Source organism: Spermophilus citellus (genome assembly GCF_964194105.1).
Source record: "Spermophilus citellus genome assembly, chromosome: 4".
In the NCBI taxonomy this organism is placed as follows: domain Eukaryota; kingdom Metazoa; phylum Chordata; class Mammalia; order Rodentia; family Sciuridae; genus Spermophilus; species Spermophilus citellus.
In genome coordinates, this window is record NC_138185.1 from 15,034,640 (window position 1) to 15,050,710 (window position 16,071).

Genomic DNA, 16,071 nt, shown 5'->3' on the forward strand with positions numbered 1-16,071 from the left:
ATTCATATAATTTTAAGGAATTAAAATTCTCTTCCTTTATATTAATTGTTTGGCAGTGAACAAAACATACTCCACCTTCATGAAGTTCATATGCTGGCAGAGCAACTCATACCAACCAATAAACAAAATATTAGGCAGCAAGAGTATTATGGAGGGTATTATGGTTTAGGTATGAGGTGCCCCCCAAAAGTTCATGTATGAGACAATGCAAGAAAGTTTAGAGGTGAAATGATCGGTTATGAGAGCTTTAACCTAATCAATGTATTAATACACTGATATGGATTAATTGGTGGTAATGGCAGGCTGGAGAAGTTGGGTCACTGGGGGCATGCTATTGGGGTTTATTTTTTGTTATCTGTTGAGCAAAGTTCTCTCTCTGCTTCCTTATTGCTATGTCCTGAGCTGCTTTTCTCCACCATGCCCTTATGCCATGATGTTCTGCAGCACCTCCTGCCCAGAGCTATGGAGTTGGCTGTCTATGGACTAAGACCTCTGAAACTGTAAACCAAACTAAATGTTTCCTCCTCTATGCTATTCTTGTCAGGTCTTTTGATCACAGCGACAAAAAGCTGACTAAAACGGAAACTGGTACTGAGAAGTGAGATTGTTGCTATTACTAAATTGACCATGTGGTTCAGAAGCTTTTGGAGCTTTTTGTAATTTGGGGGAGGAATTTTGAAAAGTTTAGAGATGTAAGCTGGAAAAACTGTAGAATGTTGTCAGTGGAGTTTAAGGGGAGATTCTGGTGGAAGCTCAGAAGACCAGAAGGCTGAGAGAACTGTGGAAGTGAAGACTGAGTTCATGAGGTTTCAGAAGAGAAGGAGGACTCTACTGGAAATTGGACTAGTGGCTTTTCATATTACATTCTAGCAAAAAAAAAAAAAAAACTGTCCACATTTTGTCTGTGTCCTGAGACTTCTATGAGGTTGAATTTAAAGGTGATGGAGAAATTATTCTGGCAAAAAAAAATTTCAAGGCAGCACAGAATTCACACAGTGGCAGAGCTTTTAGCTAAGTTTACTGTGAAAATCAAGAGTAGAAAGCAGGGCAGAAAGATCTGAAAACTTGCAGTCTGGCTAAAAATGTGCATGTAAAGCCAGGAGCGGTGGCACACATTTGTAATCCCAGCAACTCGGGAGGCTGAGGCAGGAGGAATACAAGTTCAAGAAAAGCCTCAGCAACTTGGCAAGGCCCTAAGCAAATTAGTGAGACCTTATCTCAAGATAAAAAAATAAAATAAAAAGGGCTAGGTATTTAGCTCAGTGGTAAAGTATCCCTGGGTTCCAAAAACAGTATAAACTGTGGCTAAAAAGCTGTGGTTGTTAAAGAGATCTCAGCCACTAAAGAAAAAAGGAAAGCAAAAGGGCATCTCAGGAATTGGCAAGACCATACCCATCTTAGGCTCAAGGATGTAAAAGTAACTTGAGAAGAGACAGCGGGGCACTCTGCCTGCACAAGGGGGCCTGGGAAGTTGTCTCACCACGCCCAGCCGCCCAGGCATTCAGGGGCTGCTGCAGCCATGGTTCCAGGAGGCTTGGCTACTTCTTGAGATGGTGGCAGACCTTGGTGCCAACCACATGATGCTGGTCCTGCAGGAATGCAGATTGCTGGATTTAGGTGATCATGGAGGCTTCCACTGAGATTTCAAAGGAAGGCCTGGAAGGCCAGGCAAAGTAGAGCAGTGCAGGAGTCCCTGTGGGCAGCACCTGAGAGGGTAATACATGTGAAAGGAAGCTGAAGCTGCAATGGAGACCCCTGAAATTAAGAGATGCCAGTACCATCGGATGTCAATTGAGGAAAACTGCAAGAAACTGAGCAGGAAACAAGCAAAGAGAGAGGTCACATGGGCTACAAACAGCAAGGACATGGGGGTGGGGCCACACTGGTGGAATGGAAATGTTTACTCTGTGCCAATATATATTGGATACATGTAACTTGCTTTTGATTTTTACAGGGACTCTTGCTTAGAGTTTGCCTTGAGTCCCTGGAGACTCTGCACTTGGACTTCTGGGTAATACTGGAAGTGTTAAAGACTGTGGGGACTCCTAGAAATGAATGAGATTTGTATTTTGAATTGTGAGATAGGCATGAGCTTTTGGGGAGCAGGGGTGGAATATTATGGTTTGGATATGTGGTTTCCCCAGAAAGCTCATGTATGAGACAAAGCAAGAATTTTCAGAGGTGAAATTATTAGATTATGAAAGTTGTAACCTAATCAATGGACTGATCCACTAACAAGGATTAATTAGGTGGTAACTATAGGCAGGTAGGGTGTGGCCAGAGGAGCTAGATCACTGGAGGCATGTCTTTGGGGTTTTATTTTGTCACTGGTGAGTGGAGCTCTCTCACTGCTTCCTGATTGCCATGTCCTGAGCTGCTTTCCTTCACCATGCCCTTCTGCCACGATGTTCTGCATCACCTCAGGCCCGGAGTTATCAGCCATCTATGGACCGAGACTTCTGAAACAGTGAGCCAAAAAACTTCTCCACTTCTACACTGTTCTTGTCAAGTCTTTTGGTGAGTGATGAAAAGATGACTAAAACAGAGGATAAGGCAGGAGAGTGAGATTTTCCACTGAGGACAGAGAGTCTCTCTAATAGATCATGGTGACACTGGTGCAGGGCCCTGAAGGAAGTGAGTGGGGAGCCATGCCGGGCATGCCTGGCATTCATAAGATGAACAAGGAGGCCACAGGACTGGAGAAGAGTGAGCAGGAGAGAGAATGAGAGGACTGACCATGGCTGGGGATCTTTCGGGGACCTGGAGAACAAGGGCACACTCCGGATTTTGCTCTCATTTTGATTTACCCTCACTGACATTTCCAACGGAATCCTTCAATGCTTCCTTCCATTGCCAGTTCTCAGAGGCTGCTCTCTAGTGTAAAGTGTGTGACACCTTAGAGGCAATGAGGGGGTCTCATAGGCACAAACATTGTGTGCCCAAGGGCAATGCCAGAAAGGGTTGGGATCTTTCTGTTAAGTTGAAGAAGAACCCAAATTCTCCTTTTCTTTCTACTTCCAGGCAGAAGTAAGGTTCAGAATCCTAAAAACACCATATCAGTAAATAATTAAATAATCACCTCCCTTGGATTTTGGAATAGCAATGTTTGCAAGTCAAGAACTGTTACTACTCAAGCAGACCAGAGACGTCACCTGCACCTTTGGCCCACGTTTAACACAGTTTACATAAGATTCCTGAGTCCTTGGTTCAGCCACCACCCTCCTGATACTGAGTCTTCATGGAACTGCCAGGCAACGGTTCTCCTAGTTCAACAGAAATAAGTCTATGAATGAATTAATGAATAACAAACTGGCCAAGAAAATAAGAATTTAAGAACTATAGCACTCTCTCAATGACTAAAATAACCATCTGAGGGCCAGGGGTGTAGCTCAGTGGTAGAGCATTTGCCTAACATGAATGAGGCCCTGGGTTTGATCCTCAGCACTACAAGAAAACAAAACACACACACACACACACACACACACACACACACACACACACACACACGAGCGCGCGCATGCATGCCCCCAAAAAGAAAAAAAAAAAAACTGAGTTCTGGCTCCTGACCATACAAATAGCAATGACAGTAATAAAATAATTACTATAAATTATTTAAAATTTTAGAAAAACAAATTAAGTAGAAATGGCTTCATTTATATGATTGATATATACATATACTTAATATGGTGACAAATGCTTTTCATGTATCACCTTATTTAAGTTTCACAGTGGTCTTGTAGAATTAGACCCACTTTATACCTAGGTAGAATGAACTGGAACCTAGATTCAAAGTGAAGGAGTGGCTGGCTACTAGGCCCAAGGCCCCCAAGGCAATACTCTCTTGGTACAATCAGAGGAAGTGGAAGCCCTTGAAAAAGGTGAGCTCAAAGTGGCTGAAGTGGCAGGAAGGTCCTGACTGGGGAAAAAAGAGAAGGTCTAGTAGGCTGGCCTGCTAGAGTTATGCTCTACCACTGAAAATTACAAACTTTTCCTTCATTCTGTCAGTCATTCTTTCCACTTTACTAAGTAGGTACTGTTTTCAGCCATGACCTTGAAGGTACTTTTTAGAGGCACTGCATTATTTAATCCTCAAAGTGGAGAGTCCAGGGCTCAGAAGGTGGTTTGGACCACCCACAATCCTCTAATTGGTTAATGCTTGAATCAAGATTTGAACTTGCATTTCCTCAATCCTAATTCACTATCCATTCTTTAGGGTGGTGTGTTCTAACAATGGCTTTGCCCTGAAGTGGATGACACTGCCTCTGTCGCATCTTTGTCCCTCCCGCTGTGGCTTTTCTCATCTTGGCTATTCTGACCTTAACTACCTGGAAGATGACCTTTCAGAGCCCCTCTGGAGCACCTGCACGCTGCTCGGTGTGTAGTGCCCAGGAAGTGTTTTCTAAAAGAATAAAAAAATCGATGAGCCAGGTGAACATACAGTGGGTCTGCCAACGTGAAAGGGCTCAAGAGAGGGTGCAGTTTCATGTCCCCCAGGTGCCTCACAGGATCCTCCCTGTGCTGTTGCCTGAATTTCAAAGAGTGTTGGGCGGGTGCCCTTCACATCAACACAGGGCAAGAACCTGAGCCAGGGATTCAGATGACAGAAAGAAGAGCCTGTGCTGAACCACCACTGGTTCTGATGCCAGTGAAGAAAGATGGCCCCACAAAACTGGCATCACCTTACAGCTGCTCGCTGAGCAGAGCCAGCTTGACGGGAGACGTTAACAGGTAGAAATTACTCTGAAAAAAACTTGCCTCCTGCCTGTGTCAACCCCAAAATAAGGCATATCAGAGACACACTTATAGTTTCTTGGCTAATAAATCCATTTATAAAATACATTAGAGTCAAATTCCATTTGTCTAATTATGCCCTGGGGAACGAGGCACTTGAGCACCAAGATTCCCACCCATCACTCCTGTGGGTATCAAAGCCTCATCTGGAGACAGACAGTAGACTGGTGGCTGCCTAGGACTGGGGCTGGTGGGGTTTAGGGGCTGGCAAAGGAGGCGGGTTTCTTTGTGGGTGAGGACAACATGCTGAAGTCAACTGTGGCAATGACACAGTGAAGCCACTGAACTGCAACATGAGTTCTACCTCAATAAAGCTGTAAGAAATGCTTCCCTGAGAGGCAATGGAGAAACATTCTTCTCATGTCCTGCACTGGGTGTGTTAATGTATTACCCACTAACCCTCCTCAGTGATTTCACCCATGAGTTTTTGTGCCAACTGTGACACCAGGCAATGCTCTTGATGTCACGATACAGGGCTGTATGCCCTACACCAGCCAACTCCATACTTTTTCTGCTTTAGTTTTTCTTAAAATTGCCCTTGACTTTCATCCCAAAGCTTGGAAGTTAAGCTCCTGTGCTTGAGCCAGACACCACTGAATGACTCAGTGGCTGTGTGATCTCTGGAGAGTCACTCAAGCTCTCCATGCCTCGGTTTCCCCATGTGTAAAATAACAGCCTCAGGCATACAGGGGCACATGAGGATTAAAAGAGACAGCATGCACAGGGTGCTGAGTGGGGCCTGGCAAAGCAAGCCATGCTGGCTTGCAGCTCTCAGCACCACTCTCGCTGCCTAGGACTGGGGCCAGTGGGGTTTAGGGGCTGGCGAAGGAGGCGGCCCCTCTGGAAAAAACCAGAAAGCTCATTTGTTCAGGTAGATGAAACGGGCTACATGGTGCAATTTCATGGCTGGACTTTGGGACATCCCATGAGACTACTGTAAGCTTCAATAATATTAGGTAATTTATCTCAGTTCACCACTAAACAGAAAGATCCAGAGGCCTTGTGTGGTCTCCCAAGAGCCCGGCATCTGGGAGGCTAGTGTGCAAGAGGACATAGTAGCCTACGACACTTGGGTTCTCTCTGATTCTGAAAAGTCGGAGGTTACAGGCATATTGGAGACTCTGAGAAAAGTTAGGGACACTTTGCCTAGAAAGTATATATATGTACATACAAAGCTGTGCCCATAATTACAGGGAGCCCTTGAATCCTTAATGCTTACCCATAAACCTCTGCTTAAAACCCCAGTTCTAGGCCACACATGACCAGCGCACTCTCCCACAGAAGATGGAACAGGTTTGCCCTCCTACACTGGCCTTGGCCAGGAAAACAGTCCTAGAGCTGATGGCTGCATCCTAGTCACCGTGAACATCTGCATCCAGGGGATTCCCAGGGGCCCTGAGTCAGAACAGCATGCGAGCCTGGTGGCTTGGGAAGCTACCATAGGGCAAGGCCCAAAGGCTTTACTGATAAGCAGCAGGAGAGTTCCAACCTCAAGGCAGCTTCCTGCCAGTGAGACCTTGCTCTGCCAACAGAGGAGAGGAATCTTAGCCGAGGGGCCGGAGGCAGGGTAGACCAGAAGAGGGAAATTCAAGAGCTGAAAATGCCTTCCACATCCTGGGACTACTAGAGACAGAAATAAGGCTGGAGATTCTACCCCAACTGCAAGGAGGTGGTGCTGAGAGTGTGTGGGAGCACAGTGAACTGTGAATCAGAGGCTGCCTGCACCACGGCTCCATCGGATACTGATTGGGTGATGCTCAGCAAACCATTGAACCTGTCTGGGGCTTGGTTTCTTCATTTGTAAAACAGTTACCAGTAATCCCCAACTCAAGGGGCCTTTGTGAGATTGAAGAAAATACTGCCTTTTTTTTTTTTTTTTTAGACATTTCCTTCTAAGAACCTGGAGAGGTAAGGAATAGAGGAAGTAGAGAGGAAGAATTGAAAGCCCATTCTTGTCTCATGAGACAGTGGAAATCCAGGCTTCATTACTTAGTTAAGGCAAGATTCCTGAGCTCTCAGAACCTCAAGTTCTTCATCTGTGGAATGGGAAGAATAATTCTATGCAAGGTTGTAACAGAATTTGAAATAATAAATACATAACGTTGGGCTGGGGTTGTAGCTCAGTGGCAGAGTGCTTGCCTCCCATGTGTGAGGCACTGGGTTCAATCCTCAGCACCACACAAAAGCAAATAAAATACTGTGTTCATTTACAGTTAAAATAATAATAATAATAACAACAACAACTCCTGGCTCAGAAAAGATGCACAATAAAAGGTGGTAGTACCTTGAGAAGTACCTTGGGTGTTGTTGAAAAAATAAAAGTTGTGGAGCTAAAAAAAAAAAAAAAAAAAAAGACTAGAATGAAAACTTGGTTGTGCCCCTTCCTTTCCAGCTTTGTTTGGCCAAATGATGTCATTTCCAAGAGCCTTCCTTTTCTACTTTACTTATTTAGACACTGCATATAAAAGTCCAGCCCTGGGTTTGGCATAAGAGCACTTAGCACTTATTTACATGCTAAAAGAATAACCGTATCCTTTGGGCTGACACAACAGCTCAGGGTTTGATTAATGGCTTCCAGTGAATCAGGCAGATTTTAATTTTTTTCAGCTTTATTAAGGTATAATTTACAAGTAAAAATTTTATATATTCAAAGCACGATGTTTTGATATGTGTACACACTGTGAAATGATTACCACAATCAAGTTAATTACCATATCTATCATCTCACATCTACCTTTTTTTAATGTGAGAATACTTAAGATCTATACTTTCAGCAAATATCAAGTACACAATATATTATTATTTTTAAAATATTTATTCTTAAGTTTTAGATGGACACAACATCTTTATTTTACATTTATGTGGTGCTGAGGATCGAACCCAGTGCCTCGTGTATGGTAGGCGAGCACTCTACCACTGAGCCACAATCCCAGCTCCACGATATATTATTATTAACTATGGTTACCACACTGTATATTAGGTATCCAGAATTCACTCATCTTATAACTGTAAGTTTAAACATTTTTTAAAAATAATTTTTTAGTTGTAGATGGACACAATACCTTTATATGTTTATTTTTATGTGATGCCATGATCAAACCCAGTGCCTCAGGCATGCTAGGCAAGCACTCTACCACTGAGCCACAACTCTGGCCCCAAGTTTAACATTTTGATCACTATCATCCATGTCACCCTTACCCAGCCCCTGGAACTACCCTTCTACCTCTGTTTCTATGAGTGTCTTCTTTAGATTCTATATAGAAATGAAATCTTGCAGTATTTCTCTTTCTAGCTTATTTCATTAGGATAATGCCCTCCATGTCCATCCATGTTGGTACAAATGGCAGGGTTTCCTTCTTTTTTAAAACAACATTTTCTATGACCATTCATCTGTTGATGGACACTTAGGTTGTAGTTTCCACATTCTGATTATTGTGAGTGACACTGCAGTGAAATGGGAGTGCAGGTGTCTCTTCAGGGTTTTGTTTTGTTTTTCTTTGTGGTAGTGCTGGGATTGAACCCAGAGTCTCACAAATGCTGGGCAAGTGTTCCACCACTGGGCTGTATCCACAGTGATATGGCTTTAAGACAGTGATTTTTATTTCCTTTAGATAAATACCCAGAAGTAGAATTTGTAAATCACAGGTTGAAATTTTAATTTTTCGAGGGAACTCAATCCTATTTTCCATGATGGCTGTATTCATTTACATTTCCACCAACAATGTATATGTGTGCTCTTTCCTCTTTCTTCCTCAATATTTAGCTTTTGATTTTTTTTTTGGGGGGGGATATGGGGATTAAACCCAGGAACACTCAACCACTGAGCCACCTCCCCAGCTCTTTTATTTGTATTTCATTTAGAGACAGGGTCTTACTGTGTTACTTAGGGCCTTGCTAAGGCTGGCTTTGAATTTGCAATCCTCCTGCCTCAGCAGCCTCCTGAGCTGCTGGGATTATAGGCATGCACCACCACTCACTCATAGCCTAGCTTTTGATGTTTTAAAGATAACAGTCTCTAACAGGTATGAGGTGACACCTCACTGTACTTTTAGTTTGCATTTCCCTGATGATTAGTGATGTTGAGTGCCTCTTCATATACCTGCTGTTTTCCTTAGAAAAACATTTACTTAAGTCCTTTCCCATTTTTTAACTGAGTTACTTTTGCTATTGAATTATATAAGTTCCTTATATATATTTGGATATTAAACACATTTGGATATATTGTTTGCAAATATTTTTTTCTCAGTCCAGTTGCCCTTCATTTCTTGCATAAAAACTTTCCAGTTTGGTGGAGTCACACTTGCTTTGGTTTTGTTTTGTTTTTTGGTTTTTTTTTTTCCTGTGCTTTTGGTGTCATGTCCAAAAAATCATAGTCAAAACAAGGCCATGGAGATTTCCCCTATGTTTTCTCCTAGGAATTTTATGGTTCCAGATCTTAAATTTAAAATTCTAATTCATTTTCAGTTAATTTTTTGTGTATGGCGTAAGATCAGGATTTAATGTGGGTTTTTTGTGTGTGGGGATATCCAGTATTCTCAATTATTGAAGGGACTTTCCTTCCTCCCATTGTGTATTTTTGACACCTTTGTCAAATATTTCGTTGATTGTACATGCATGAGTTTATTTCTGAACTTTCTATTCTGTTCCATTGGATTGTATGTTTGTTTTTATGCTGATACCCCATTATTTTGATTACTAGTTTCCTTATCACCCTAATTTAAAATCAGAATGCCTCCAACTTTGCTCGTCTTGCTCAAGACTATTTTATTATTCAGTGTCTATTATGGTTCCATATGAATTTTAGGATTTTTTCTACTTCTGCGAAAAATGCCACTGGAATTTTGATAGGGATTATGTTAAATCTGTAGACTGCCATGGGTAAACACAGACATTCTGATCACATTGATTCTACTGAGAAGATTCTTTAATGGCTTGCTGTGAACACAGTCTCAGTCCTTTCAAGATCTGGGCCTGGGAAGAACGTTCAGTCCAGCAGGTTCTCACCTCCGCTCTCTCCACTCGTTTCACTAGCTCCTCTCAAAGGAGCCCTCCTCATGGCCCTGGCTCCTCGGGGAGATGAGGAGCACCCTCATGTGCAGGCCAGGTTAGAACAGGTGGCAGCAGGCTCAGGGAGGGACTCTCAACAGGCTTCCCCTGTGTGCATGGCCTACTCTCTCTGCTCAGGTGAGAAGGAAAATGACCAGGGACATGAGCAAGCCCATTCCTTGCTGCCAGGCAGTTAGCCCACAGATGGGAAGGTAGAATCCTTTATTTAATGCACTTGGAGAAAAGGGCTGACTGCAGAAACGCTACATGGACATGCTGCCTCCATAACTGTTCCAGATCAGTAGTGGCCAGTGGCCCTGCACAGAATTTTCAAGTTTTGGAAGAGAACAGAGGAGCTGTCCCCCATTTCTCTGTGGCCTCCACAATGTCTGAAAGGTCTGCAGGAGGCCAGCAGAATAGCAAGCTCTATGCACAGGGGTCAGAGCACAGGATCCAGACTCCAGCTCTTCCACGTCCTCCTAACTGTGTCACCATGAGCAAGTGGTCTCATGTCTTTGAGTCTCAGTTTCCTTGTCTATAAAATACATCTATAAAATAATATATATGTACTTCATAAGACTAAACTAAAGGAGATTTTTTTTTTTTTAGAGAGAGAGAGAGGATTTTTTAAATATTTATTTTTTTTTTTAGTTTTCGGCGGACACAACATCTTTCTTTGTTTGTATGTGGTGCTGAGGATCGAACCCGGGCCGCACGCATGCCAGACGAGCGCACTACCGCTTGAGCTACATCCCCAGCCCTAAAGGAGATTTTAAAGTATTTAAGTATTTATCATAATATTTGGCATATGGTTTAAACAAATAGTAGTTCTAGAAGCTCTTCTGCCTGTGAGTGTGGCTGAGTATACACCTGATCCTCATTCAGTGTTTCCTTCCTCCCACCTGCAGTCTAATCACTGCAGGCTGTAGGAAGGAAGAGCTGTGTACTGATTCAAGGCCAAAGCTTCCTCATCACCTTGTCACAGGACAAAGTTACAGCTATAGGACCCCAGTATCTTCTTGAGAGTTTCAACAAATAATTTCATGGCAAGAAAGGCAGAGAGATTCCTCTGGAAGCCCCAGTTGGACATGTAAAGTAACTACTATAAAAGGCAAGAGGAGGAGGTAATACTTCCTCTGCTCTTCAACAGATGATGCTCACACTGTGAAATGACTGTCCAAGGCCACCAGTAATCTTTGCTTTACATTGGATGCCTCTCCCCACCCACCTACCATCACCCCCTTGCTCATCTGCAAGGAGAGACACTATCTGCTCTCAGGCCCTGATCTTTGCCTTTTTTTTTTTTAAAGAGAGAGTGAGAGAGGAGAGAGAGAGAGAGAGAGAGAGAGAGAGAGAGAGAGAGAGAGAGAGAGAGAGAATTTTTAATATTTATTTTTCAGTTCTCGGTGGACACAACATCTTTGTTGGTATGTGGTGCTGAGGATTGAACCCGGGCCGCACGCATGCCAGGCGAGCGCGCTACCGCTTGAGCCACATCCCCAGCCCATGATCTTTGCCTTCTTGAAGGTCCAAGAAAAGGAGTGACAGAGACACTGAGAAGAGAGGTAACAAGAGTAGTCAGGGAAGAGGCTGGGACTCCACTTAGCCTATTACCCAGAGAGTTTCCTTTCTAAGCCCTACTCACTCACACCTCTCTCCTCTAAAAATATCCAGTGACTTTCACACTTAGAGCTATCAAGATAAAGCCCAGGGGCTGGGGATGTGGCTCAAGCGGTAGCGCGCTCGCCTGGCATGCGTGCGCCCGGGTTCGATCCTCAGCACCACATACCAACAAAGATGTTGTGTCTGCTGAGAACTAGAAATAAATATTGAAAATTCTCTCTCTCTCTCTCTCTCTCTCTCTCTCTCTCTCTCTCTCTGTCTCTCTCTCTCCTCTCTCACTCTCTCTTAAAAAAAAAAAAGATTAAAAAAAAAAAAAAAAAGATAAAGCCCAGACTCATTCGTAGCCACCTGAATACTCAACTCTAGCCATGGCCTCTGTTCTGCACTGTGAAGCCCCGAGAAGCACGTGTGGTTCCTGGGGAGTGTGTGCCCTTTCCAGCCCCCAGGCTGTTCCCTTGCTGCCACTAGGCCCGCAGCCTTGCTCTGGCCCACTCCAATCCAGGCCATCTCTAGCATGCCTTTTGGTCTCAGTCCCCTCTGCACCTAGGCAACTGTCACTCATCTACTGACCATTAGCTTCGTGGGTAAAGACTGTGTCTGCCACTTTGCTCTGGTTTGCAGAGTCCGGTTCCCAGGAGATGCTCTATAAACACTGCTGAATAAATGCACAAATGAGAAGCACTTCTCTAGGCCACAGCAGGAATCTACACCAAGCTGCACACCAGACAGAGCTTCACTGTTCTGACCCAGTGCTGAAGACAGAAAACGTCAAGTCCGCTCTCCACACACACTCCTTAATTTAGGCACAAAAGCACAATGGGCTGACAAGCTCTTCAGAGAAAAACTCATCCCCAGGCTTGCTGGCATATTTGTGACGATTCTAGCTATGGAAAAGACCCAGGCAGGTGTAGGCTAGCTGTGTGGCCTTTGGTTCTGATGTCCTTAATGGTTACATCCATGAATGCCTGGGTGGGTGAGAAGACCTCCGTGGACCCTGGACCCTGTACTCCCAACATGACAAGACAGAGATTTACCAGATTCACAGAAGTGCTTTAGATGAAAAGCTAGATATCATGTTACCTTGGATTTAAAATTACTAACTTATGCCAGAAGCATTTAGATAGCATAAAACTATGAACACTGACCCAAGGTGGCCATACTTCCTGGCAGCTGGATGAACTGTTCCAGATGGAACTGTTTCCACATGGAAAGGACCTGCACCATCCCTCCTCACCATACTGCTGGGTCGTGCTCATTTCTTTGGGCTGGGTTTTGTTGCTTTGGTTCCTCTAACACAGCCTTACAATGAAAATTCCTATCATTTGTCCTGGTCTTTGTAAAAATAGCTTTATAACAAATATTAGGTAGAGAAAAAAATCTGGCGTCACACCCAAAGTTGCTCATAACTCTTGTGTATGACTCCATCTGCTCATGTACATGGCTGAAGAAACCCATCAGGCCAGAGGTAGTCTTTCTGATGCTATAAAGAAACTGCCTGTAAATGGAACCATGCCTGTGAAATTGCGGCATGATGTTATATAACTTCTGAAAAGAGCCATCCTGCCTTTTCTTCGTGAGACCAAAATTCTTCTCTAATTTCATTTGAAACCTATTTGTTTTCTTTCTTGAAAAAGAAAAAAGGCACCCAGGCAAAAATTGTGAAGCTATGGTAGAGTGGCATGAACAGTGTGACTACCCACCTGGTTTAGTTTCTTTTTCTTGCTTGCATCTCTTCAGATGTTCCACTCTCGGTTAATCAGTGTGAAAATTCTAAAGAACCAGAAGAAAAGGAGAGATTAGATCCAGACACACTCTGAGCTGTAAACTGAAATAATCTTTCTGGGAGGACAAGTTTGCATTATTGATTTACATATTAAATATGCACATCCTCTGAGACAGCCAAATGTCCAGGATATACCATAGATATAGTCAGAAGACTCTAAAGGAATTCAGCAAAACATTTGTAGTAGCAAACAACAGGTGAAATGACTTAGACAGTTGTTAATAAAGAAAGTTAAGTTGCAGTTAATTGCAGTACAATAAGAAACCATACAGCTATTTCAAAGGAGAAAGATTTCACTGTATTGACATGGAAAGATGTTCATGCTTGATTGTTGAAAAGATATTGTAAGGGCTAGGATTGTGGCTTAGCAGTAGAGCACTCGCCTAGCACGCGCAGGGCCTTGGGTTCATTCCTCAGTACCACATAAAAATAAATGAATGGAATAAAGGTATTGTGTCCAACTAAAAAAATTAATATTAAAAAAAAGTATATTATAAAATTGCATGTATTACTGCTTTTTAATAAAAATATAAATGATTATTATGTTTAGTAAAAGTGAAGCATTTGTGTATATTCACATTTTTAAAAGTATACACACTTGGGGCTGGGGATGTGGCTCAAGCGGTAGCGCGCTCGCCTGGCATGCGTGCGGCCCGGGTTCGATCCTCAGCACCACATACAAACAAAGATGTTGTGACCGCCAAAAACTGAAAAATAAATATCAAAAGTTTCTCTCCTCTCTCTCTCCCTCCCTCCCTCCCTCTCTCTCTCTCTCTCTCTCTCTCTCTCCTCTCTCTTAAAAAAAAAAAAAAGTATACACACTTTATACTTTAAGTTTTAAAATAGGGGATGGGGTTGTGGCTCAGTTGGTAGAGTGCTTGCCTGGCATGTGTGAGACACTGGGTTTGATTCTCAGCACCACATATAAGTAAATAAATAAAGGTCAATCACAACTAAAAAAAAAAAAAAAATTTTTTTTTAAGTTTTAAAATAAACAGCCAGGCATGGTGGTGTATGCCTCTAATCCCTGAGTCACTGGGATTTAAAGTTCCTAATGATTCAGGATAAACATAGAAATATCATTTTACTTTAGATAAATTAATCTAATAATAAATATTAAAATTTTAAAGATAAAAACAAAAAACAGAAATAAAATGCATAGGTGCCAAGTCAGTAGAAAGTTCTTGTCTAGAAAAGGTAATTATCAGGCTAGAGATGTGACTTAGTGGAAGAACACTTACTAGCATGTGCAAGGCCCTGGATTTGAGCCCAGAATAATAAAAAATGGAAAAGACTAATTATGAAAAAAATGTCAATCTTTTCCAAATGACTACATCATTTTTATTAGATTTCAGTCAGAATATCAATACATTTTGGGGAGGGTAACATTAAAGTTCATGTGGAAAAATAAGGATCTCAGAAGACTGGCCAAGAAATAGTCAAGAAAAATGGAGGATTTGTCTTCTGAGACAGTAAAAATTTATTATAAAGACATTAGAATACAAGATCATATATTGACATAAGTATAGACAAACAGAAGTGTGAACTAGAAAAACAGGTCCAGAAATAGATACAATAAAGAAACTTATTTATAAAAATCATAAAATTTTAATGCAAAAGAGAAAAGATGATTTATTTAAGAAATGGTGCTGGCATAACTAGAACAAGCTGGACCACTTCCTCTTACTATATAAACACAAATTCCAAAAAGACTAAAAGTTCTGGATTAAATTAATTATAATGATGAAGGCATTAGAATACAGAGAATAATACTTATTTAACTTTGAGGTTGAAAAGTTTTTCCTAAACAGGCAGATATCATGAAGAGAAAAACATAAAGCTCACATATTTTATAATAAAAATTCAACCCTTTATAATAAAATATGCAAATGAATCAGTTAAAAAATATCTGTGGCACAATGGCATCATCATTAATGAACAAATATATAAAGCAATTTTACAAGTTATTGAGAAAAAGGCAAATAATTCATACAAACAGGTGAAGGGAATTCACAGAAGAGAAAGATGAAGCAGTCAATTAACGTGAAACAACGTTCAACCTCACTAGACGATAAGCAACTATGGGACACCATTTCCCCCCATCAGCCTTGCCATAAAATAAAACAACAGAGATAGAGGAAGAGAGAGGGAGAGAGAGTAGAAGGAAGAAACTAGAAGGAAGAAGGAAGAGAGCATTTAACATTTAACATTAGAAAACTGGAAGTACTCATATACTAGAGAATATAAATTACCATGACTCTTTACAAAGTAGGATGGTATTATCTATTCAATGTCAAATAATACTAGTTTTAAAAAATGCAATCTTTAGAAATAATATTATCAATAAAGTACGATATGAATATAAAGATATTTAGGGCTGGGGTTGTGGCTCGGTGGTAGAGCACTTGCCTAGCACATATGAGGCCCTGGGTTCAATCCTCAGCACCACATAAAAAATTAATTAAATAAATAAAATAATGATTAAATTCTTTAGGAAAAAAGATATTTAATACAACAATATTTTTTAGTGGCAAAAACAGTGTCTTAGTCTGTTTTCTCCTACTATAACAGAATTCCTGAGACTGAATAATTTATAAAGATAAGAGGTCTGATTTGGCACACAGTTCTGAGTCTTCTTGGTTTCTAGTCAGGGCCTCATGGTAGAGAGCAGAAGGGGAGAAGATATATGCAGAAGACAAGGAGGGGACAAAGGAGCTGACCTGCTTTATTACAACCTGCTCTAGAAAGAACTAATCCATTCCCATGAGAACCCAGCCTCTGGAGAAAGACATTAATTCCTCTGAAAGGTTCCACTGGCAAACAGATTT

General features: G+C 41.8%; 1 protein-coding gene across 3 annotated transcripts in view; it reads right to left on the reverse strand.

Annotated features, from left to right (window-relative positions):
- PKIG (cAMP-dependent protein kinase inhibitor gamma) overlaps window positions 1–16,071 on the reverse strand; it is an 87,038-nt gene that overhangs the window by 15,123 nt on the left and 55,844 nt on the right. For all 3 annotated transcript variants that reach the window (XM_081292631.1, XM_081292632.1, XM_081292630.1), the window contains one exon: window positions 13,161–13,230. The gene's annotated coding sequence lies outside the window, so the exon portion shown is untranslated. The remainder of the gene's footprint in view (window positions 1–13,160; window positions 13,231–16,071) is intronic.